Genomic DNA, 24,520 nt, shown 5'->3' on the forward strand with positions numbered 1-24,520 from the left:
GAGAGATCCCCTACACTTGCAAAATCTTTAAAAGCACATCAACATCAATCATTTTGGAACAATATATTTTGGAAGGAATGAAAGATATTTACTTTCCTTTCTTTCCTTCAGTTTGGTTAGCTTGTTGTATTTTTGCTTTTGAATTATTTTAGTTTCATGAACGTTGTCAGCACAAGGGAACTAAAACTATACTGTCATGAACACCTTGGAATGGTAAACTCTATGAGAAAAAAAATAGAAATAAATCATTTACACACATTGAAAACTTTGTCGAGTATACATAAAATAAAAGTTTATGATTTTAAAAACACTACAAAAAAAAAAAAAAGTTGGGATGCTTTATCAATGACCAAGGAGAATAAAGCCTCCCTGTACAAACCGGCCGGGTGTCACGGCGGCCCATCTAACATGGTAAGCTATGTCTTCTGAGATGTTGGAGACTGTGCGTAAAATACATTCCGGGATTTTTAGGCACGTTTGTATATATGGTAGGATTTGAAAAAAATATTTTAGAAACACAGACTTCCCTCCAGTCGCTCTTACTCTGTTGGAATCAAGTTTAAAATCCAGTCCTTTGGGTGAATTGACTCCTCTTCCCAGGTCCTGTCTTCTGAAGTAAATGCAAAGGAAATTAGGATAATGAGGATGATGATGGTGGTGGTGCTTACTGTCATCTTCACATTAACCTGAATTTATTTAGCAGCAAGTCGTTGTCCCTGATCAGTGAGGGTTTGCTAGGAGGTGGGGAGAAACTCAATGCGATCGTACACAGTGCAACAACGAACAGCCTCGCCGCCTCCAGCATTTTACTGGGCCTGGCCTGATTGAAAAACATTTCTTAAATATTTTTTTTTAATTTATTTATGATAGTCACACAGAGAGAGAGAGAGAGAGCAGAGACACAGGCAGAGGGAGAAGCAGGCTCCATGCACCGGGAGCCCGACGTGGGATTCGATCCGGGGTCTCCAGGATTGCGCCCTGGGCCAAAGGCAGGCGCCAAACCGCTGCGCCACCCAGGGATCCCTGAAACACATTTCTTGTAATTGAAGCACCTGATACGATTTTGGGAAAATACGTGAACGCGTCAATTTTTGCCTCAAAATGAAAACAAAAAATAAATCAGAATCTTACTATGCTTTGGAGGAAAATACTAGCTATAAACAAAGGATCATAAAACTAGAATTTTAAAGGAATTTAAACTACTCAATCTGATGAAACCAGAATCCTAAGAGGGTTTTGAAAGCTGATTACTACTGCCAGTTAGGATGCCTAAAATCTCCATAAAACATCTAACTGTCACACCTGAGATTGTACGGAGAGCTTTCCTGCCTGCGGTTCCCTGGCACCACAGAGGGTTTGCTGTGTGGGTAGGGAGGGAGTATTGCTTCCTTTTCACCTAGAGTCAACTGGGGCCCTAGGGTTTCAAGCACGTTTATTCCCGTGGACATTCATTTATTCTGTCCATAAGTGTTCATTGGGCGCCTTCGACATTTCTGTTGTAGTTCTGAAATCCATGGATCTACCACCAAGCTTATGCTGCTGGCCTAAGAACCCATGAAAAAAAATATGCCAAGTAATGAAGAGGAGTAGAGGGATCGTAGGATATAAAAGGGTGGTGGATGTTTTTGTGCATTATGTTAGGCGAGGAAGGCCCTTCTGCCCAACCAGCTTTGTGGCGTCTGGGAGACAGAGAGGGGTTGAGCCCAGAGGAGACTGGCATTCCGGGCAGAGGGCCCACACGTGGTCGGTTTCTCCCAAAGACAGCCAGGAGGCCAGGGAGCCCAGAGCGACACGGGGTGGGTAATGCCTGGAGGAAGGACGGAGGGGTTAGGGGGTCGGGTGGCAGGTCACACAAGGCCAAAGGTCATTGGTTTCATTCGCCGTGAGTAGTAACTCACTGAGGGATATCTGTTGGGGGCACCAGTCTCGTCTTGCTTAGGTTTTAGAAACATCATAGACAGAGCTTCTGGGAGAGTAGACTCTTCCAGGAAAACAGGGGGAACAAGGGGACCGGATGGAAGGTTGCTGTGGAGAGGTCGACGAGAGACGAGGGAGGGCGCACACGGGCGGATATGACCGAGCAAGGGGGGATCAAGCAGCGTCTACATCGTGGGGCGAGTCCTTGACCTCAAGCCCAGGGCTGTCCTTCAGAGCCCAACCATAACCAAGCAAGAGGACCTCCCAAGGTCCCAGAGGATGACTCGGGGTGGCTCTTCAACATCCCAACACACGTCTATGCACTCGCACGCTGGGGAAGAGGAGAAAGTCCCCCTTGGTCATCACCCCCATGCCCTGTACTGCAGGTGGTCAGGCGCCCGTGTCGTTTCCTCTGAATCGGCGCCTGGAAGCCCTGTGGGTGGTGAAGTGAGCATCTTGTCCTGCTCTTCGTGCCCGATTCCTAGTGCAGGGCCTCACCCCCAGCAGGTGCTGAGGTGATCCCTGTTGACTCTATGAATGATACGGCACATGAGTAAGTCAATGAGCATGGGACGCTTCCGCCAGGACGTCATTTCTGTGTCACTGAATAGCGTCACTGAAACGTCAGCCTCCCGAAAACTCAAAATCCCTCTGCTCGAGCTTCGTGGACTCGGGACTGTCACGGCCAATACTTAGTTGAGGGAACCCTGTTGGTCGAATGAATGAGCGGCCGCAAGTACAAATCAGTCTTTTACCTGAAGCACGTGGCAACCAAGAAAAGAAAGCCGTGGTCGTGGTTGGCCAAGGCCTCCCCACCGAGAGATGCTCTGAAGTCCGGCCGGGAGCGAGGTCCCCGGTTACGCGAGTGATAGCGGAGTAAGAGAGAAGGGGACACAGGACGCAGAGCTTTTCCCCAAATTGTGTAAGATGCTATCCTCAGTATTAGTGGGTGTTTTTTTTTTTTTTTTTTTTTAATTTGTGTTCCGGGCGCTTGCTCGTCCACTCATATCTGTTTCTCTAACCACGCTGACGTCGAGGGACAGCGAGCAATTGGCCCCTACAGAGCACAGACACCTGCGGTGGGCTCAGTCCTTAGTCTTTGAGGAGAGGCCAGGGCCAACTGCAAAGGGATGGATTCAGCTGAAGGAAACACCTGCAGTGAGAGGCGTCGCTGGTCTAATTATTGCTCGTGTCTGCACGTGCATGTATCCCGCCTCTGAGAGAGCTGCACGGAGAGGGTGGGTGACTCGGTTTACCGTGTGGTTAAGGTTCGTAGCCCCCAGAGCGGGCTGGGCCGGGCTGTGCAGTCTGCAACCAGCCCTGGGATTCCTGCTTCCAGGGCTGCAGAGGCCGCTTGCTCCCGAGGCGACGCTCCCAGAGCTCCTCCTTCCCTTTGTACTAACAGCCTGATCCCCTAAAGCTCGGTGCGGGTTTGGCCTTGGCCTGCAAACCGTCTCTCCTCCTGACCCTGAGCCGAAGGCCTGGCTCTCAGAGCAGCCCACCAAGGACAGGCATCCGTCTAGCCCCCTGCACCCCAATCCTCCTCCCCTCTCTCCCCGGGCCCGCCCCAGTAGGCACCCCGTGACCCCCGGCCCAACACGGCACCCCGCACCCTGCCCTCTCCTCTTAGCCCTGCTTTGCTGTCCCGGCAGCGTCCGCATCATCCACCACGATGTCCCGGAGGCATCGCCCCACGTCACAGCACAACCAGCACCAATGTCGTCACTCAGCCTCTGCTCTACGGTGGCGCCGACACCTGGCGGGCGCACAGCAGCCCCCCTGCCCCCCGAGCCACCGAGCAGCGCTCTCCCCCGACGGCCGCGGGGCTGCCGAGCTCAGGGCCACCACTCGGGGGTTATTTCTAGAACGAACATGGGAAATGGTCCGTGCACGCTGAGGACAGGGTGATGATCGTCTGTTCGCTACCGTTTGAGCTCCGACAATCGGACGGTTCACTTTAATTTCCGTATTTTCTACCCCTAGGAAAGCGCGTGCAATGTAGCGGGCGTTCAAGAACAGCCAATTCCCAGCAGCGTTACTTAGGCTTTTCAAGTGGCCTGTGGCTCCCACTCACAGCCCTGAGGTCGAGAGTTTCATGCTCCGCCGACGTAGCCGGCCAGGTGCCCCCCAGAGCTGCTCGCCGGACGCATACACACACTGGGCGCTCTGATCACACATAGGCTAATAGGGACAAACTGGTGATTTCATCTTTATCAAATGATATTTTGAATTAAAACACTGACATTGGGCAGCCCGGGGGGGTTAGTGGTTCAGCGCCGCCTTCAGCCCAGGGCATGACCCCAAGGCCCCGGGATCGAGTCCCACGTCGGGCTCCCTGCATGGAGCCTGCTTCTCCCTCTGCCTGGGTCCCTGCCTCTCTCCCTCTCTCTGTGTCTCATGAATAAATAAATAAAATCTTAAAAATAATAAAATAAAACACTGACATTAAAGTCACACATTTTAAAGCTTTATAATCAATTTTTAAAATTCTATTGCGTAAGTGCTTTTAGGTATTTATTTTTTATTGAAACGTATTTGATCAAAACGTGAACCTCTTCCCGGAATGTGCGTGTCATCCTTGCACAGACACCATGCAAAGCTTCTCTGTCCCGTCCCGATTTCAGGACATGTCCTACCGAAGTGAGCACCGACCCCGAACTCCAGATAGCAGATGCTTGTAGTTGCATCATTTAAGTCGTGTGGGAGGCATGGTCCTCATGTCAACTCTGATGAGGTCCAGACAGACGGGGGACAGGAATTCTTTCACAGGAGTGGGAACGCGTTCCGGTGTGGATCCCACAAAGACAAAAACAAGCCATCAGAAAAGTAAGGCTCAAGTCAGCAGCAAACGAGAGACTGAATCTGCGTCTCTAATCTTCAAAACCCCTCCAGGGTTGCACGGAGGAAGAGTTAGCGTCTCCGGTTTCTTCCTTCCGTGGATACTTTACTGTATTTTAGAGCATCTTTTAATTCATTGTAGATAAGTTCTTGGTTCCGCATGCCTTGAGACGTGTCATTGTGTGTTTATCCTAGTTAAGTGGAATTCTTCAGTATTTCCCCAGGAGTTATTTAGGACCCCACTGAGTCAACCACTTGATTAAAATTAAGTTGATAACAAAGCATCAAAATCCTGATTATTTTCCCGACAAATTATACTGTATTTGGTCAAAACAATACCTCAGTTAAAGATACAAGAAACCTAATATCGCAGCAGTGGTTTAAACCATAGTGGGGAATATTCGGGATGTTAAATTCCTAACCAAATAGAGAATTCAGGTTATAAGGGTTGCTAACCCTTGAGATTGTGTTCATTCCTTGGATATCATTTAAAAATCAATCAGGGAGATCCCTGGGTGGCGCAGCGGTTTGGCGCCTGCCTTTGGCCCAGGGCGAGATCCTGGGGACCCGGGATCGAATCCCATGTCGGGCTCCCGGTGCCTGGAGCCTGCTTCTCCCTCTGCCTGTGTCTCTGCCTCCCTCTCTCTCTCTCTCTCTCTGTGACTATCATAAATAAATAAAAATTAAAAAAAAATAAATAAAAATAATAAAAATCAATCAGGCAGGTGGCTTTATGTGTGTGTGTATCATATAAATACCTCAAATACCTTAAATATATATTCTATATATATAATCATATATAATTTTATAACATATATTATATAATATATAATATATAATATAACATATAACATATAATATATATTTTATATATAATATATAATTTTGTATATAATCATATATTTATATATAAATTATATAAATTTCTATAATTTTAAAATTTTTATAATTTAAAAATTATATAATTTAAAAAAAATTATATAAATTATATATGCTATATTTTTTAAGATTATATATTTTTAAAAATTATATAAATTATATATATTATATATATATATATATTTATGTAATTCTTTGGTGCACAGGTAGACAAAATAAAACCCTGATGCAATGTCCTATTTTCATGGAATTTTTTCATGTCATTGAAATTCAGTCTGAATTTACAGTGTTTGGCACGTGGCCTTGATGATAAACTCTTAACTATTTTAGTCCTGCCTGACTTGATAAGCGCTATGGGTAGTTCTAGGAGTGTTGACTGTGTTCCCTATTTCTGGACATCTTAACTGGGAATCTGTATCCCACAGCATGATGAGACAAGGGGCCAGCTATTCATAGCGTCTGGCTTTACCAGAAAAGGGAGAAAATGCTCCCGACTTTCCCGATGTCACTGCAATGGTGTGGTGACAGGTGAAATGGTGCAAGACACGTGAAAGTCCAGATTTCTCAACCTACTTGGGGAAAAAGAATGGTGCTACTGACCTGCCATCAGCAGGAAATCCCCGTGGGACCCGTCATAGATCCCACGTATGTTAATACCGAGTCACGGGGGCTTTCGTATCAACTTCTGTTCTGTCCGAAATAACATGGTTTGGGGAGACAATTGATCCGGGGGGTGAAGCGGTGCCGGAGCACAAACCCTTTCATGACCTCCCGACGGGCACTGTGATTCGGGGCTAGCACCTCCGGCTCCCCGACGTGGTCTGCTTGTGGAGATGCACACTCCGCGTCCGTGCACGGGCCGGGCCAGGCTCTGCACACGCGTGCGGGCCTCCACCCCCAGCCTTCCCGCGAGGCCCTTAGCTGCCTACTTCCAGAAGTTCTCCCAGGCTGTGCTGTAAGTCAGCCGTGTCATGTCCCGGAGCGGGCGCGGGCCTCACGTGGACAGAGGTCGTGCCTTCTGCAGGTCTCCGGCCTCCCCACCGAGGCCTGACCCCGCAGGAGGCTCCCCGACCTTCCCCGCGGGGCCTCCGCGCTCTCCCGCCTCCTGTCTTCCTCCTGCCCCCTGCCGCGGCCCTGGCCTCCCTCCCCCGCCTCTCCCGACCCCATCTGGCACCCCGGCTTTTTCTTCTTCTCCTTCCTTGTCCACACTTGCTGGTCTAGCCCCGCTGCCCACAAGCACGTGGAGCTCGATGCTCGTGTGTGTAAGTTAAAGCGAGATGGAGAGACCCACAGAGGGCACTTGGGTGGGGCGCTAACCCGGGGGCGCCAGGCCAGCGGGAAGGGGAGCTGGTGGTGGCAGTGGGTCGCCCTGGGTCTCCCAGCCTCCCGCTCACCCCCACCCATCCCCACCCGACACTCACTTCACTCAGTGCTTCACTCGGTGAGGCGGCTTCAGGGCCTCGCTCTCACATTCACGCGTGTCCCTGCAGAGCAGGGTCGTGCCCGTGTTAGGGACCCAGCTAGGCCCCGGCTCTGCCCAGGCCCTGGGCCCCTGGGCATGGTGCCTTCAGGGTGCCTGGGCCCCCTCCATCCCCCAGCTGCAGCCCCACTTGCCTCCAGCACCCGCCCAAGCCTGGTTCACCTCGGAAGCTGTCACCTCCCCTCCCGGCCTCTGTTTTCTCCACTCCACTGTGGCTCTTGGCACAAGCAGGGTGGCCCACCTGCTCCCCGGGGCACTTGGGTCACTGGCCTGCGCCGCACATGGGTGGGTCTTGTCTACACTGCTGCCAGGAGTTCTGCTCATCCAGGTGGCCTTTCCTACAGGCCTGCCTGCTTGGTGTCCCAGCGCCGGAGCTCAGGCCCTGGAGCCCCCCTCTGTTGGCAGATGCACCCTGCCTCGTGCATTGGGGGGCCACCCAACCACCACAGCCGGGGGGCCCAGCCGGGGGGGCGGTGCCCACTGATGGTTCCATCCTCTCCATAACCCCACGAGATGAACGTCATAACCACCCCACTGTTACCCTGGGGCTGCCGAGCAACACGGAGATAAAGGGACACAGTCAAGATCCCCGGGGTAGGTAGGCGGGCAGCAGACGAGCATCCAGTCCCACCATCAAGCTCAGTAACAGCAGAGGAAAGTCGTTTCCAAGCTGTAAAATGTTGGGCACGTCCTCCCTCTGAGCCACACCGTTGAGCCCACAGCCAGGCCTGAACAAGACTTAAGGGTTAGACATACGTTGTTCAGGATGAGCCTGTGTGCGGGCGGCTCAGGTCACGGTCTCGGGTCCTGGGATCGAGCCCCGCGTCGGGCTCCCCGCTCAGTGGGGCTCCTGATTCTCCCTCGGTCCCTGCTGCTCGTGCTCTTTCTCTCTCTCTCTCTCTCTCTCTCTATTGCTCGCTCTGTCTCCAATGAATAAATGAAACCATCTTAAAAACAACATGCTCAATGCATGCGTCGGTCTTTTTCTTACAAGTTTGGAGTTCTAGATTACGCAATCAGGACACACTCCGGCTTCGAAATTTCATTTTCGTGTTTCGCTTCGAAACTTCATTTTCGTGTTTCAGACTCATATGCATTACTTCCCTCAAGAAGTTAAGATTTTATAGTCCATTTGGGGATGTTATTTTATGCACTATGATTTTACTCCCTAGTTATATTGCATATTGGGAATTCATTATATTTACTGATTTTTTTTTTCATAAGGGTGTTTAGGGAATTAATATCACAAGGTTTATAGCAGAGTTTGAAATTGATTTGGGCTTCTTTGAAAAGCCCATACTGTTAATAAAAACAGTATTTTCTTATCCACTTTACAAACCTCACCACTATCGTTCTCTTACAGTGGGAGACCCCCAAAGGGATCAATTCATGTTTTTTTGTTTGTTTTTTGTTTTTTTGAACAGAGAAGAAAAAATATAGGGTTGCCCAGGGGTGGTTGGTAAAGGGTCTATTTCTTGACTTAGATGACCTGGAGGGCTTCTCTTTGTGAGTGTTACAGATGAGAAAACTAAATGGAGTTCCTGATAATTGCAGAATGACTCCAGACATTGCGGCAAACTACCCGTGTCCCCAGCAAAATAAAATGTCATCAGGACAATGGGTACCTCACTGGACCACAGAGCCCAAACTCTGTAGGTTTTTTATTTTTATTTTTGTAATAACGATTACATCATTTATCAACAAAGATGAGCACCCTTAGAATTTATTACTGCTTGTTACCAGTTTTTCAAAAGGCGTTAGGAGTAAATATGCATAATTTTACTTCCCGGAGCCTCCCTGCCAGGCCACAGGAAACAATTTTGCGTTTTTACTCCTGACTTCTTGGAGCTGCAGCAAGTTAGACTTTAGTTCAAGGATTTATGTAATTTATATTTATATTTATAAATATATAAATATATAAATTGTTCTGAAATACTTATATTAGCATTAAGAAAATTAAACTCATTTCTAGTACAGTTGACCTTTGAACAACACAGGTTTAAACTGCCTCATACACAGATTTTTTTTTTCATAACTACAACACAATACTGAAAATGTATTTTCTCTTCTATATGATTTTCTTCATAACACGTTTTCCTCTAGCTGACTTTATTGTAAGAATTTAGTATATAGTACATATGACATTCGAATATGTGTTAATCAAGGCTTCGTGTTATTGGTAAGGGTTCCGGTCAACAGTAGGCTGTTGATAGATTCGGGGGGAAGCCGAAGTGATACAGAGTTTTCAGCCCCACGGGGGTGGGCGTCCCATAGATGTAAACACCGCGTGTTAAATGTGATGACAATCTTCTGAAGACCTATCGTTATTTTAAGTGACTATGCTGCTAATACTGTCATTGTGACGTATGAGAGTCACACACATGCAGGCACACGCTCTTACCTCCTGGGTCTGGAATGGAATCATCCATTCCAGGGATGATTTGAGGCAGGGACGCCTCAAAGTTGTAGGCCAGAATTCAAATACATTCTCGAAAAGCTTTATTAAAAAAAAAAAAAAAAAGTTATAATGAGAGCACACTCGTTAAAACATGACTAAAACTCATTTTTAAGATTGGGATGATCTCAAAATAAAGAGGGGAATTCCTATTAAGGAAATGCATGCTTTATGTGAATAAAACAGAGTAGTTAATGCAGGAAATCCGTTTGCAGGATCAACTGATGACGTAATGCAATCATCGATAAGAAAAAAAATCATTCCATTGCAATTTTTAACATATTTACCCATTTATTTTCAATTAAATGAATGTCATACTTGACCTAGGTTTATGTCTTAAGTCAGTTTTGGTGCCATGTTACAAGAGAGTCACCCCACAGATATGTTCCCATCCTCCTTAGATTTCAATAATAGTAGTATCTTTTGTATTGTCATAATCAATCATATTAAATGCGTCTGCGCTGGCTCTGTGTTAGTCTCTCAGTCTTTTTTTTTTTTTTTTTTTTTTGTCTCTCAGTCTTTTGTGGTGAGAAACTTAGTTTCTGCTCCTAATCCAAAAATTCTTTTTCCTTGAAATTTACCACTATAAATAATCGGATATTGTCCTGCCCCTCCCTCCTTCCCCCAAGAAAAAAAAAAAAGAAAAAAGAGAAAGAAAAACATTTACAGAAAAAACCTGGAAGGAGTGTAAAGGGGATTTTGTGTATAATTTGTCTGTTTTTTAAATTTTAATGTCTTTCTAAATTCAAGTTACTCAATTATCTGCATTGTAGGTCCCCAGATGACCTATTCCAAGGGGTGTGTGTTAAACACTGTCATCCTTGTATCTTTCAGGGAACTTGTTTATAATTCCTAAAAATTACCATATAAAAGTTTTCTCTGGGAAAAAAATAGTTTTGTTGATGCCTTTTCAATATGTTTGGCTTTGTCTTGCACTGAGGCCTCAAGAGGGTCTTTCCTCCACCCTGAGCAGCTCCCATTCCTGGAGCCATCAGCTTGGGAAGCTCGTGCGTGCCGCGTGCCCTAACTCAGAGGCTGCACCTTGTCCCCAGGCTCCTACCTCTGTCACCCACAGTCCTCCTGTTTACTTGTCGAAATCTCCCACTAAATTTGTAACACACGCCCGGCCTGTGCCTGACATGCAGGTAGGACATCGTTTTTTATTAGTAAGTGAGTAAGTGGCTGCGTTAGGGGGCTGGGTAAGTGACCTATGGGAAGTGATGCCAGATTATCGCCCTCTGAGATTCCCGTTCTTGGCCTGGGAAGGTCCCCAAATCCACCCCTTGCAGCCAATTTCCTTGGGCTTTAAAGACATTTCTTTATTAAGTGTTCGATAAATATTTTATTTTAAGATTTTATTTATTTATCCATGAGAGACACAGAGACAGAGAGAGGCAGAGACCCAGGCAGAGGGAGACGCAGGCTCCCTGTGGGGAGCCCGATGCGGGACTCGATCCCAGGACCCCGGGATCACGCCCTGGGCTGAAGGCAGACGCTCAACCACTGAGCCACCCAGAGGGCTCCATGGATAAATATTTTAAATGAATGGACAGGTTTTACAAAGCACGCATGGAAACAAATAGGCTATTTTACATCTGATTTGCTTTTAAGTGTATTGAATGACAGTATTGAATGAAGTCTCAAAAAAATTAGTTTACCTAGTCAGATAAATTAGTCAAAAATCATTAAGATGCCACAAATAGATTTAATATACCTCTTAACCGGGGCTTATTTTGCATGCAGCATCTCCTTTTTCATTCAACTCGGATGTTTCCTTGTATAATAATTTGAACTCTTAAAGAAACTCTTCAGAGAGCCCACTGCATGCCATTTGTGCCCCCCCCCAGGTTTTTCATGTGTTACATGGTGTACCCATGGGAAAAACGTTAACAATATTTGTAGTGATTCATCCCGTTCAGCCAAGGGATAATGGTGATTATGATTATTACACGACTTGTTTCTTAAAAAGAAAGGCGAGTTAGGAAGGTCCCTAGTACTCCCCGAGTAGTGAACCGCGGGGCCCCCGTGTGCAACTGGAACCGTGCGCAGCTCCCACGTGCGCATGGAGGTGAGACGAGGTCGGGGGGCTGCTGCAGCCACCAGCCGAGGTGCGCGGGGAGAGCCTGGTGTCATCCGGGCAGGACTGGGTGGGGGGCGAGGGGGCGAGGTGTTGGGCGAGCAGACCCAGGAGGCATCCGGTGGGATGCAGAGAACGATACAAGGTGCAGGAAAGCCCGATCGAAACGGGCCAGGAGGGCGGGAGACAAAACAAGGGGTGCGGGGACAGTGCCAGGGGCCAGGGGCTGGAGGGTGGCAGCTGCAGAGGACAGCAGGCGTGGCCACGGCCAGAGCCACAGATTGAACCTTCCAGCCAGAGCGACCTGCTTCCTGAGGAGCAGCTCCCCGCAGGAGGGAGCTTGTGCTCGGCCCGGACAGTGGCTCAGGGCTCCGGGGCCCTCAGGGGCCTTCCTGCTCCTCGGCGCTGGGGCCTGGCGCAGGTGACAGGCCACCCTCTCCAGGGCCAGGAAGACAGTCCCCAGTGTCCACAGGTGCTTCACTTCTTCTGTATAGTCACCCGCACCCCCAAGTGAAGTATTTAAACCGTGACCTAAATACTGTGCAGATTTTTTTTTTTAATTCTTGTTGTTGGGGCACCTGGGTGGCCCAGAGGTTGAGCATCTGCCTTTGGCTCAGGTCGAGACCCCGGGGTCCTGGGATCAAGTCCCCATCAGGTCCCCGCAGGGAGCCTGCTTGTCCCTCTGTGTCTTTCATGAATAAGTAAATAAAATCTTAAAAAAAAAAAACCACAACAACAAAAAAACCCAATACATTCTTGCTGTGTATTCAAATGCTTAGTCTTGTGTAGGATTTTCCCGGATATAAATGAGGATCCGAGTTACCATCAGTTTTATTCCAGGCTTTGTGAGCAAGAGCTGCAGAGCAAAGGCCCGTGAAGGAGAGTGGGGCCTGGTGGGACCTGGGGGCCTGGCGGGCCTGGGGGAGCCAGTGTGCTCACTGCCAGCGGCGGGGAAGCTAACTACGTCCAGGGGACGTGGGAGGCCTGTGCTGCGCGGGGGCTGTGCAGGGGCCCCGAGCCCGCGTCTGCAGGGCCGCGTGGAAAGAACTCAGGGCTGCTGGGATCAATACCTAAAAATCATTTTCCTTCTTTTATCGGTGAATTATCCCAATGCACCATGGAACTAATGAGCCCAAAGCAGGAGCTTCCTGCAGGAACAACACTTAGGTGTGTAGCGGCCGAAAGCCAGGCTGGAAGTGCCTGTTTTCATCAAACCGCATCATCAGAGAGGTTTTGTAAAAGCCTGGGGCAGGACGCCTGGCGGCTCGGTCAGTCGGTGAGGCTTCCCGCTCTTGATCTTGGCTCAGGGCCTGATCTCAGGGCCCTGGGATCGAGGCCCACTGGACTCAGCACTGAGTGTGGGGCCTGCTTGGGGTTCTCTCTCCCTCTGTCCGCCCCCCCCCCAAAATAAATAAATAAGTCTCAAAAAGAGGAAAAAAGCCTGAGGGCAAAATTTTTCCCCTCGGTACACAAATGTTGAGTGGCTTTACTTACGCTTCTTTTACTTGACTGCTTCTTTTTCTTCTTCTTTTTTTTATTATTATTATTTATTTATGATAGTCACAGAGAGAGAGAGAGAGAGAGGCAGAGACACAGGCAGAGGGAGAAGCAGGCTCCATGCACCGGGAGCCTGACGTGGGATTCGATCCCGGGTCTCCAGGATCGCGCCCTGGGCCAAAGGCAGGCGCCAAACCGCTGCGCCACCCAGGGATCCCTTCTTTTTCTTCTAATAGGAAGATTTCTTTATTTTCTATATACAGGTTCACGTGGTATAGAATTCAGAGTCAAAAATATCTTGAGACTTCAGCCTTTTCAAATTGGATTCAGATGAGTTCTACTCATTGCATTTTTTTTTTTTGTATTTTTTTTGGGGGGAGGGGTTAGCATTTTATTTTTACATCTTTAAAACCCATTTTGTCTACCGTAGTCCTTTTCCTCCTTTTGTTTCTTCCTACCACTTACTTGTGAGGAGGAAGGGTCGTGGTCCCATAGAACATGATAGGTTCGGGCCCTGGCTGAGGGCATCCTCTTTGGTCATTATTCTCCGGTCTCCTTTATTTGCTAAATATTGATGAAGGTTCTGTCTAGGGACTGACGTGACTAGAGATGTGTGTGTGTGTGTGTGTGTGTGTGTGTGTGTGTGTGTGAACAGTGGACAGTGCGGTGTACTTCCCTATTCACTCTAGGGAATGAATGAATGAGTTCATTCATCCAGAACTCACAATACCCGGTTGTGCTACGTGTGGTCGTGGTGACATGGAACTGGCGGGGGTGCGTTAGCACGGATGCCCCACCATCGCTTACTCTGCGGACACTGACCTGGTGGCTGTGTTCATTCCTGAACATCGTTACCTTGTCAAAGGTCCCATCCAGGGAGTGTGCTTGGGTTTGAGTCAAGAGCACTGCTTTGCTCCACCTGTGCTAAATCTCTCGGGCAGAGCTCCAGGTAATTCTCTGCCAGTGTAGACATCCTTTGCTCTCCAGACTCCTAGAGAACATTGGGACTGGGCCCCATGAACGCCCATCTGTCCTCCAACTGAGGAGCCTGGATGCCTCCCTTAAGATAGCAGGCCCCAAACGAAGGAGGGGTTCTCGCATTGCCCACACCTCAGACTCAGTAAGCACGTTGAATTTTGCCAAACATGGAGACGATATTGACCATATATACTTCCAAAAAAAAAAAAAAATGCTTGGCACCTTCTGCCAATGAGTCTTGCTGTATCACAATTACCATAAGATATTCTTGTGCAAAAACCTGAGTCCACATGATGTGTCCCCCATACAGGTAGGCTACAGAGGGGGGCACTGAGCTATGGGCCTCAGGGATGCGAGGTTTGGTTGGGCCATGTCATTGTGTGCACAGTCCACCCCTGCCAATGAGCTGGATTGGGACGTTATAACAAAATACCACAGATTAGGTGTTCCTTTCCATACTAGTTCCAACTCAGGCCACCGGCCAGTCCCACTTCTGCAGGGGCAGGGAGCTGGAGGCTGATACTTTACCACAGGGAGACAAGTGGGTGCAAACAGGAGGAGCGCCGGGTCTCCACATCGGGCCGTTTCCACGTCATCAGAGTCTTACTCATGACGGAACACAATGCTTCCAAATTTTAACAGTGATATGCATGTGTTAGCTATTACCTGATAGCTCTTCATTCAAAATACAACTAAAAATACTAAGAATAAGATGAAATTCTAGTAAAACTAATCCACGTGGTATTTCATCATTCATTTGCATATTTTTTCAGGGATATGCATTATGGTAGTTGTTATAACCCTTTACAAAACCCATCGTTCCTTTTAAATTGCATAGTTTTATATAATGCTCATAAAATAATCTGTGTTGCATTATATATTAACAGAAAACACATTTCTACTTTTTAAATCATATATGTTGTTTTAGTTGCCTTGTTTCTAACTGAATATAACATAATGCATGTAAGCCATACAGTAATAGGACCAGGCTTTTCTCTTATATATTAAATATACTTTGATCTGATCTCTTACAAGCACAAAAGATCACAGAACAAGGGATCCCTGGGTGGCGCAGTGGTTTGGCGCCTGCCTTTGGCCCAGGGCGCGATCCTGGAGAGCCGGGATCGAGTCCCATATCGGGCTCCCAGTGCATGGAGCCTGCTTCTCCCTCTGCCTATGTCTCTGACTCTCTCTCTCTCTCTCTCTCTCTCTGTGACTATCATAAATTAAAAAAAAAAAAAAAAAAAAAAAAAAAGATCACAGAACAAGCATCCCCAAACACAGCAGCCTCCTCTTTGAAACAAGAAAGTAACCACCTCACACATACCATATTCCACAAAAATCATGCTATTGTCAGCAAGTTCAAATTCTGGCAGATTTGTTTGAAATAAAATGTCACATTGACCTCAAGCTTAGAAGCTTTAAAAGTGGAAAAAGTAAAAAAAAAAAAAAAAAGGTACACTTAACCTGGACTCAGATTTTTGCACATTCAGTACTCACTGAATTTTTAAAATTTATTTTAAATTGTCAGAGGAGAGGTTTAAACCATAAATTCTAATTACAGAAAAGCAAAAATATGTTTTCCTAGGGTGTTTCTAAACTAGATATAGATGATAGATGATAGATAGACAGATAGATAGATAGAAGATAGATAGAAGATAGATAAATATATAAGATAGATAAGTGTGGGAACTTTTGATATTGGCTAATAATCAGTTTTGAGTTATAAATGTGATTTTTCACAGACTGAATATCCCAGATTACTATAATGGTCAGATCCTCCCATATCCCCCCAAACTTCTGTCCTTCCTCACGCCACAGCTACTGTTACTGCCACCTTCAGTTTTAAGCCCTTCCTGCCTGTTCCCTCAGACTCTCAGGTGACATGTGGGCTCTCTGAGGATGAGGCCGGGCTGACGCCCCTTGCGCAGCCTCGGGGGCAGAGCGGGGCTGAGCAAGCCTTGTCTGGGCTCATGGATCACACAGGCGTCTTATAGCTTCTGGTCTCTCTTCCTAGCGACTCTCTCGTTTCTTCACCCAGTGCCTTCCTCAGGGGGCCACTCATATGGACGCATTTCCTTATGAATTACAGTTTTAGGATTAACTCCAAATATTAGGAGAGTTGCAGAATTCCTTTGGGGATAAAAACTCACGGGGTCTGTTGTAGGGCTTCTGGGCTCCCGCATACGGCAGGTCTACTGCGCTTCGCCAATCTGCTCTGTTTGTAGCTATTTCCCCAATGGCTGAGGTCCCTAGAAATCTAAGTTTTAGGTAGGAACCTTAATGCTCTATTTCTTCTTTGTTTTCCCGATTGCAGAAATCGTCTTGGCAGGGACACTATATGACCTAAAATGGCTAAAACGGTAGAGATCTGTCTCTCTCAGCACCAAGAAGTCTGAAGATAGGGATCCCGTGTTCCTCTAATGGTGCAAACGCATCAAGCTTCTGGGTGGATTTCACGGGCATTTTCTCAGCTTGCACCTCCTCCCGGGGGTGCTGTCCTCTCAGGACAAGGCCCAGAGCAGTGAGAGAGGGCTGGGGACTCATGGTGGAGGAACACGTTTCCAAGATATGCCCCCACAGACTTCCCCACCTGCTGGGTTGGCTGTGATTGGGTCATATGCCATATCCTATAAACTTCCCGATGGCTGGAGAAGTGAGTCTGTGACGTGTGAAGCCTCTGTCACAGGGAGAGCTCTGTACCCGCAAGGGAGGAAGGTGGGGAAGGGCCCCAGGTAGCAGCCCAAACTGCCCACTCTCTGCTCTTACTTGAGCAGATGCAAATGGTTTTCAGGACCAGGATGGGGAAGTTTGTCCTACTGTCTAGTCAGTGGCTCCAGTGCAGACTTTTCTGTGCTAACGATGGGTTTTTCCCCTCAGGGGGCTCAGATGCATCGTGGAGAAGTGACCCACGCAGAGTAGACAAGAGGGAAGAGCACATATTGCTCATAGAACGAAAGCTTCCTCTTAGAAAGCTTTCCCGGGCAGGTGCTGCTGCACCCGGGTCCCCTAGGCTCCTGGGCCCTGGGCCCCGTCGTGTCCGGGACACTCGTGTTTGCCTTCCTCTTCCCCATCCTGTTTCTCAGGATGCCCCCCGCCCTCTCCTGCAGCAGCCTTGCATTAGGGGCGAGAAACAGCCTCCTTTGGCAGCACACACTCCCTTCCTCGAGAGACCGTCCCTCCAGCCTGCTGCGCCCACACACGCCTCACTCTCCTAGGAGCAGCTGTGTGCGTGGTGAGGGATTAGGACGTTACTCAAACGTATCGTGTCGTAGTTCCCGGAAGGGTTTCCAGCAACCCCCTGCAGGGAGAGGGATTCTGGAGTGGGTACCAGAGCCCTTTGGGGTGCCCGGTCCTTCCCCTTGTTCCTGACATCACGGGGGGAAGCTGACGCCTGCTCCGTTCTCTCCCCAGATGGAGGCTGGTACATCTTCCACCAACTAATCTCTCTTGGTTCAGTTTTGAAGGCATTAGGTGTGGTCCTCTTTCTTGCTGGCGGAGCAGCCCCTCTTGCTTTCTAACACCATAGGAGCTCGCTAATTGCAAGTTTATGCCAAGGTATCGATGATTTAGAATGCGTGAGTAGGCAGAAAGCTGTGCGTGTGTGTGTCTGTGAGTCCTTCATATTTTGCATTTAATCAACTGGGAGGATTACGTGACTCCTTCAATGCTTCCTGCCTGAGCTCTCACTAGTAGGGGCTCCTCCTAGGACCTTGCATGGTTGGCTTGCCCAATGGGTGTGTGGCAGGCTCTTCCGGAACTAATCGCTTGTTTGTGCCAAAGCTATTTAGGGCAGTGTCATTTGCCATAGTAATTATTTAATTTTCATAAAATATTATAATAACTAATAAAACATACATTTTAGGGATCCCTGGGTGGCGCAGAGGTTTAGCGCCTGCCTTTGACCCAGGGCGTGATCCTGGAGACCCGGGATCGAATCCCACGTCGGGCTCCCGGTGCATGGAGCCTGCTTCTCCCTCTGCCTGTGTCTCTGCCTTTCTCTCTCTCTCTGTGTGACTGTAATAAATAAATTAAAAAATTAAAAAAAAACAAAAAAAAAAAACATACATTTTAAAAAGAGAGCTACTGTGTGTATAGAAAAATAGCTAAAAATAAAAATTACAGTCAAGGTAATTGTGCACAAGATGACTGCAAACCATTGTGTGTGGGGGGGTGGGGGGGACATTTTAAAGGATTAATAAGGAGATAATGCGCCCAATAACCTCAGGCTTCTCAAGTTCTTCCTCCACCTTCCAGTAACCCAAAGCTGAATGTTTTAGGTGAAAATTGGTTACATTATTTGATTATTATTATTCTCTTTGTGAAAAGCTCTATTGTCCATGGACCAGCACTCACAAGGAAGGAGTTAACTTTAGAACTAAAGTGTGAGACATTAATGTACATTTTCGCGTGAGGAATTAAAATGAACTGGCCAAAGGAAACACAAGCAATTTGTTATGATTTCTCTCTTTGATTGTTTTTAATCTAAAGAAAATAAAAAGATAGGAGACCATGTGCTGTATCAATCCCCCTACACATGGCGTTTACAGTTTGAGGGATGCATCAAGAGCCACAAGACAGCAAATCCCAGACGTGATGCTCAGGGGCTAGACCGCGTGGAGACCAGCCCATGTCTCCCCGTCCACAGAGAGCCCCCCCTTCCTGCAGGTCAGTAGTTGGGGTGGGAAGCAGGTGCTGTGGTGTAGAGCCCTAGAGACCCCATATAGCTATGGGTTCCCGCCACTGTGAGGCCTCTGGGCTAACTGGTAGACCTGCGGAGAACGCCATGTGCCCTCTGTTCTGCTCAAGGACCAAGCCTTTCTATCACCTGCTGGGATGCCTGGTGCCCCCCGTCTTTGCTCAGACCTGGGATCCAGGCATTCTCGCTCCATTTTCCCTGAATGGATCTCTCCTGCTCAGCAAATGAAAGACTGAGAGACATTGAAAAAGTTGTGCTAGTTCTCGGAGTGTAAGCAGAAATTTAACTTCTTTCTCAAACTCTTCATACAATCATTACTAATTCCTATTTTTTTTATCTAATTTCTCTTAGCATTGTAGATATAGAGTTCTGTTTTCTCTTGATTTTTAAAAAAAAATTTTTTTTATTTTTTTATTTATTTATGATAGTCACAGAGAGAGAGAGAGAGAGGCAGAGACACAGGCAGAGGGAGAAGCAGGCTCCATGCACCAGGAGCCCGATGTGGGATTCGATCCCGGGTCTCCAGGATCGCGCCCTGGGCCAAAGGCAGGCGCCAAACCGCTGCGCCACCCAGGGATCCCCTAAAAATAAAATTTATTTATTTATTTGGGAGAGAGAGAGAGAGGGCGAGCGTTCATGCATGAGCAGGGGAGGGGTGAGCCGACTCCCCATTGAGCATGGAGCCCGACACGGGCTCGGTCTGATGACCTTGAGCCAAGATCAAGAGTTGGACGCTTGCCTAACTGCACACCCAGGTGCCCCTGCTCTCAGGTGCCATCTACCCCACCGTCTGTAACACTTTTTTCCCTAAACACAGACCCATCTATATGCCTACACTTACCGTTTACACACCCCCCGCCCCCCCGGTACGTGCACTTGACCTAGGTCAAAGACATTTCAACTTGACAACAAATACTTATCTTTCCAAACACCATGACAAAGTATTACATAATTTCATAGATCTTTATATTTCTGTCATCTCTAAATTCTGGCTAATAATGTCATTTTCACTAAGGACCCACTAACGACAGCTCCCAGTTACACTCAGACACTAGACCTGGAGAGGATGCTGTGTTCAGGGACGCGTGTGGTGTGGTGTGGGCTGTAAGGTGAGTGGGGGTGGGCCCACCACCGCTTCCTGCAAAGCCCCCTGTGCTAACACAAACCAGACGTGATTATGGCCATTTCTGACTCGCCGGACGTTATTCCCACGGCCCCTCCGAGCAGCGACGCTGACTTTTCCCATCACTGACCGGGTTTAGATCGTACATTTTATGTGACAACTGTAGGCTGTCGTGGGCGACATGAAACCGTCAGGCCCGGGCGGGAGAGCAAGAGCTGATTTTTACCTGCGAAGCCATCAGGACCGAGGCTGTCATTTCTGGGGATGAGGATGAGAATCAATATGGAAAGAACTACACGTATGGGATGTGTGCTGGTCATCAGACTCGGGGTACCACGTCGGTGGCGGCGGTGTCAGGACCTCGTGGGACCCAGGGGGCCGCTCACCCGGCAGCTGTGGGTGTGTGAGCACCCCTGCGAGCCTCCCTGGTCTGCGTGGTCTAGAACCATCTAGAAGGGGGAACCATCAAGAAGGGCTTGTACCTCACTCCGTTTAAATCATTCCTGGTTTAATGCCTTTGTGTTTACAGAGGACAACGTACAAACACGCAAGCTGCAGAAATGGATTCAGTGCATGAAAGTATATTTTTAAACTCTGAAAGGCACAGCTTTTTAGTTTTTTGGTGGATAAAGCCTGCCCGGGGAGAACGGGGCTCGCGTTGACCAACGTCTTAACCAAGCGCTGTTTCTGATAGAGACCCTGTCAGAGGGTCTCTTACTGGTGAGACGTGTCCATATTGCACAGCACGTTGAGGGGAGAGCCAGTAGGACTCTCCAGGGGGTAGGGTAAGCCTTCCAGGGAGGCAAGACTGGTCCAGGGACCAAGGTTTCTGGCCTAGGACATGGAGGGGTGCAGCCATTGCTGGAGGTGTTTACAGGGGCGCGGTGGGCCTGGGGTGGGCCAGGGGTGCACAGGGGTTCCAGGGGCCTGGGTGTATTGGGGGGCGATCAGGGTAGTCAGCGGGCCAGGGCCTGGCCGGTCCATACGGTGCGACAGGGAGCAGGCCCAGGTCCTCTACAGGCCTCCCGAGCCACGGCCCACCAGTCTGTGCCCCCAGCCCTCTGCTGGGGAGATGGGGATGTGTGCCCCGGTGTCCTTGGCCCTCAGCCCACCCCTGAGCCAAGACCACACGGGGTCACAGGGGTGGCAGTGAGCGCCGGGAGCTCGGCGGGGAAGGCGCAGCTGGCGAGGCCTGGTTCCCCACACGTCGGGGCCTGCACCCCCGACCACTCAGCTCAGCCCCAGCTGCTCTCTGAGCCAGACAGCATTGCAAACACTTGGAAATCAAGGGATAGCCGCCTTTTATTTCCATTTGGGACTCGCTCATCCTTTCTTGCATATCTTATAAATTAAGATTATTTCATAAAAATCAGAAAATATATCAGACTGTATGTGCCCTGGAGGAAGCACCCAGATAAATAGCAATCAATACAACGTATGCACAGGTTAAAGATTGATAAAACATCTAGAAAGAGGGGCACCTGGGTGGCTCAGTCAGGTAAGCATCCAACTCTCTGTCTGGGCTCAGGTCATGATCTCAGGGTCATAAGATCAAGCCCTACAATGGGCTTTGTGTTTATGGGGGGGGGGTGCTTCCCCTCCCCCACCCCATGCACTCTCTCTGTCTCTAAAATAAAGAAATAAATATTTTTAAAAATCTAGAAAAAGGCTCCAACTTACTCAACAATTTATATAGTGTGTCACATCTTAACATTAGTGATTTCAGTATCACCGGTGGATTTTAACATTAGTTCTAAAAGTCGACACTTAGATTCCCCGTAACACCTTATGAGATGCAGGTAGATTTGTAAGATTTTGTTCTTTTAGTTTTCCAAGATTAATAGTTTGAAGTTTAAGATCCAGATTCAGGTTGCAGAAAAAAATATATATATGCTTTACATATATATGTAAAGCAGAGAGAACACCAGATACCAAAGGTCGGTGTGAGCAGGTCATCGCCCAGAGAGGTATTGGCTGAGACCAAGGGTCACACTGTAACCTGGATGTTACAATATTCCTATTGAACCATTTAGTGAGCTGGAGTCCCAAAAGGGAACCAGGAAAAACAAAACAGACCCCCCAAACCTGAGGTTTCAATGGGATTATTCCATTTACTAGCTGTATGCCCTTGGGTAGCACATATTTTGAAAACTGGTATAAAAAGAACGTCAGGTGCCGAGCACAGGCCTGGGTCCGAAGCAGGAGTTGTAAAAACGCAGCTGCTGTTTGACTGGGTCATCAGGATGGAAACGCAGTAGCACCGTGTGTCAAGGGCAGATGACGGGAGCCAGACCCCAGCAGGCTGTAGGGTGGGACGGGTGAGGAGCGACGGGGCGGTTCTAACCGAGGGCCTCATCAAACAAGGAAACAAACAAAAACTCACTTTAAATGTGATGAGCCCGTGTAGACAGTCCAGGTGCCAGCGCTCAGCCCACGTCCAGATCGTATCATTTCCAAAGTGGATCTGTTTCTTGTGTTTGCATCTGGGAGGCCTTGTTTGGGGGAAAGTCATTACAATTTTTTTTTTTTTTGGAAAACCAAAACAAAAATCAAAAATTATTTTCTGCACCCTGAAACCAGAGGAAAAATAAATCATCGACGGCTCTCAGCCACATTTTCAGGAGCTCAGAACTCTTCATAACCTGCGGTTCTTCTCGCAAGCGATTGTGTCCCTCAGTGAGGCAGCTAATCAGGTATGAAATCTGAGTGAGAAAAATCCCCCTGCCATAGCCACAGTATTGATTAACACTGCAATAATTATTGTTTCAGAAGGGAAATTTTCAGGGCAGTTTAAGTTGTACAACTTTAGAAAAAGAGAGAATCGGTAAATAAAAGATTACTTCTCAAAAAATAAAATAAAATAAAAGATAACTTCTCTACCCTAGTTAAACGTTATTACATACGTCTATATGTTTATAATAAAAATATTTGTATAGATCTAAGTATATATAAATATATATACATTCTGTTTCTACACACTGAAAATTAATAGTTGGCCCAAATTCATCCATACTGTTGAAAACTTTTCAGGAAAAAAATATTGTTTTTACACAATCTTAAAGAATAAAGTTGTTACATAGACCTTAGTGCATTTGAAAAGTAACATGCTGCATTAAAAAATATACGTGATATGACAATAACTATTTAAATATAACACCTTAGTAGTAGGATATTCACATTCTAGTGTGTTCACTTATAAATTTTTTTCAGAATAAATGATCGTTTTTATTACAATTCACTAAGAACACGTTTGTGCATTGTAATTTAAAAATATAAGTGTTAGGGATGCCTGGGTGGCTGAGGGGTTGAGCGTCTGCTTTTGGCTCAGGGTGTGACCCCAGGACCCGGGATCGAGTCCCACATCGGGCTCCTTGCAGGGAACCTGCTTCTCCCTCTGCCTGTGTCTCTGCCTCTCTCTGTGTGTCTCTCAGGAACAAATAAATAAAATATTTTTTAAAAATGAAAAATAAAAATATAAGTGTTAGATGCCTCTGACGCTTATGGAGCTTATCTGATATGCTGTAAACCATCGCTGACAATGAAATGAACCACAACTAGACACGGGTAAAGAAGAAATACCATATAAATTTTTTTAGAAGGGTAAATATCCCATTATCAAAGAGCCTACAGGTGTAGATGTTACCAGGTATGACGTGCATCAAAGGTGAGTATCAATATTTTTCACAAATAAAAGCTCAGTTGCATTCCCAAGCTCAGGTGACATAAGCGCATTAGTAAACCATCAGAAAGCGTGGTGAGTGTTGTAAGGAATGTCACACACCATTAGCCATGTTGGCTGAGCGTGCTCTCACCGTACTGTACTCCTAAAGTACAGGCGAGCCGACGTGTCCACGTCAACACAATCTTTATTAATAGAACCTTAATTATAAAAAAAAAAAAAAAGAACCTTAATTATAAGGGGTGGCTCAGCGGTTCAGCGCCGCCTTCAGCCCAGGGCGTGATCCTAGAGACCCGGGATCTATTCCCGCATCGGGCTCCCTGCATGGAGCCTGCTTCTCCCTCTGCCTGTGTCTCTGCCTCTCTCTCTCTCTCTCTATCTCATGAATAAATGAATAAAAATCTTTAAAAAAATGATAAGAAAACAAATGAAACTAGCCCTGTCAGGAAGCTGGTACTGTAGCTCGGCTGCCGAACACCAAAGCCCATTCCCATCCTGGGCAGAAACTGGAACGCACGTGTGCGTGTGCACCCCCCACATGCACACGTATACGTGGGCACACACACATATGTACACACACTTGCATGCATGTGTGCACACACAGTTCACATGCACATAGTTATGCATGTACACACGCTTGTATGCACTCCTGTGCACACATACATGCCTGCACATGCACATGCACACATGTACACACATACACCTATATGCATGCATGTGTGCAGACACACACAGGTGCACAGGCACACCCGAGGCTCCCTTGCACTAGGCTTCTAGACTTGGTTCCATCCAAGACGATTCAAGAGGTTGCTTTGTTCAAGAACCGAGTCTCTAGTTGTGGGACGCGGGGCCCAGGTGGTGCAGTCTTGGCCTGGGTTGTGCCCTGTTGGGGGCCGGG

The 24,520-nt window shown here is 47.6% G+C and overlaps 1 protein-coding gene and 1 non-coding gene across 2 annotated transcripts in view; one reads left to right on the top strand and one right to left on the bottom strand.

Moving 5' to 3' along the window:
• The window catches only part of CSMD1 (CUB and Sushi multiple domains 1), a 1,869,137-nt gene that overhangs the window by 1,264,111 nt on the left and 580,506 nt on the right, over nt 1-24,520 (top strand). The window lies entirely within an intron of this gene.
• On the bottom strand, nt 4,458-4,565 carry LOC112659185 (U6 spliceosomal RNA). The gene has a single exon (XR_003136255.1). It is a non-coding gene; the product is annotated as a U6 spliceosomal RNA (small nuclear RNA).

The sequence above is a fragment of the Canis lupus genome, chromosome 16 (genome assembly GCF_003254725.2).
Source record: "Canis lupus dingo isolate Sandy chromosome 16, ASM325472v2, whole genome shotgun sequence".
NCBI classification, from domain to species: domain Eukaryota; kingdom Metazoa; phylum Chordata; class Mammalia; order Carnivora; family Canidae; genus Canis; species Canis lupus.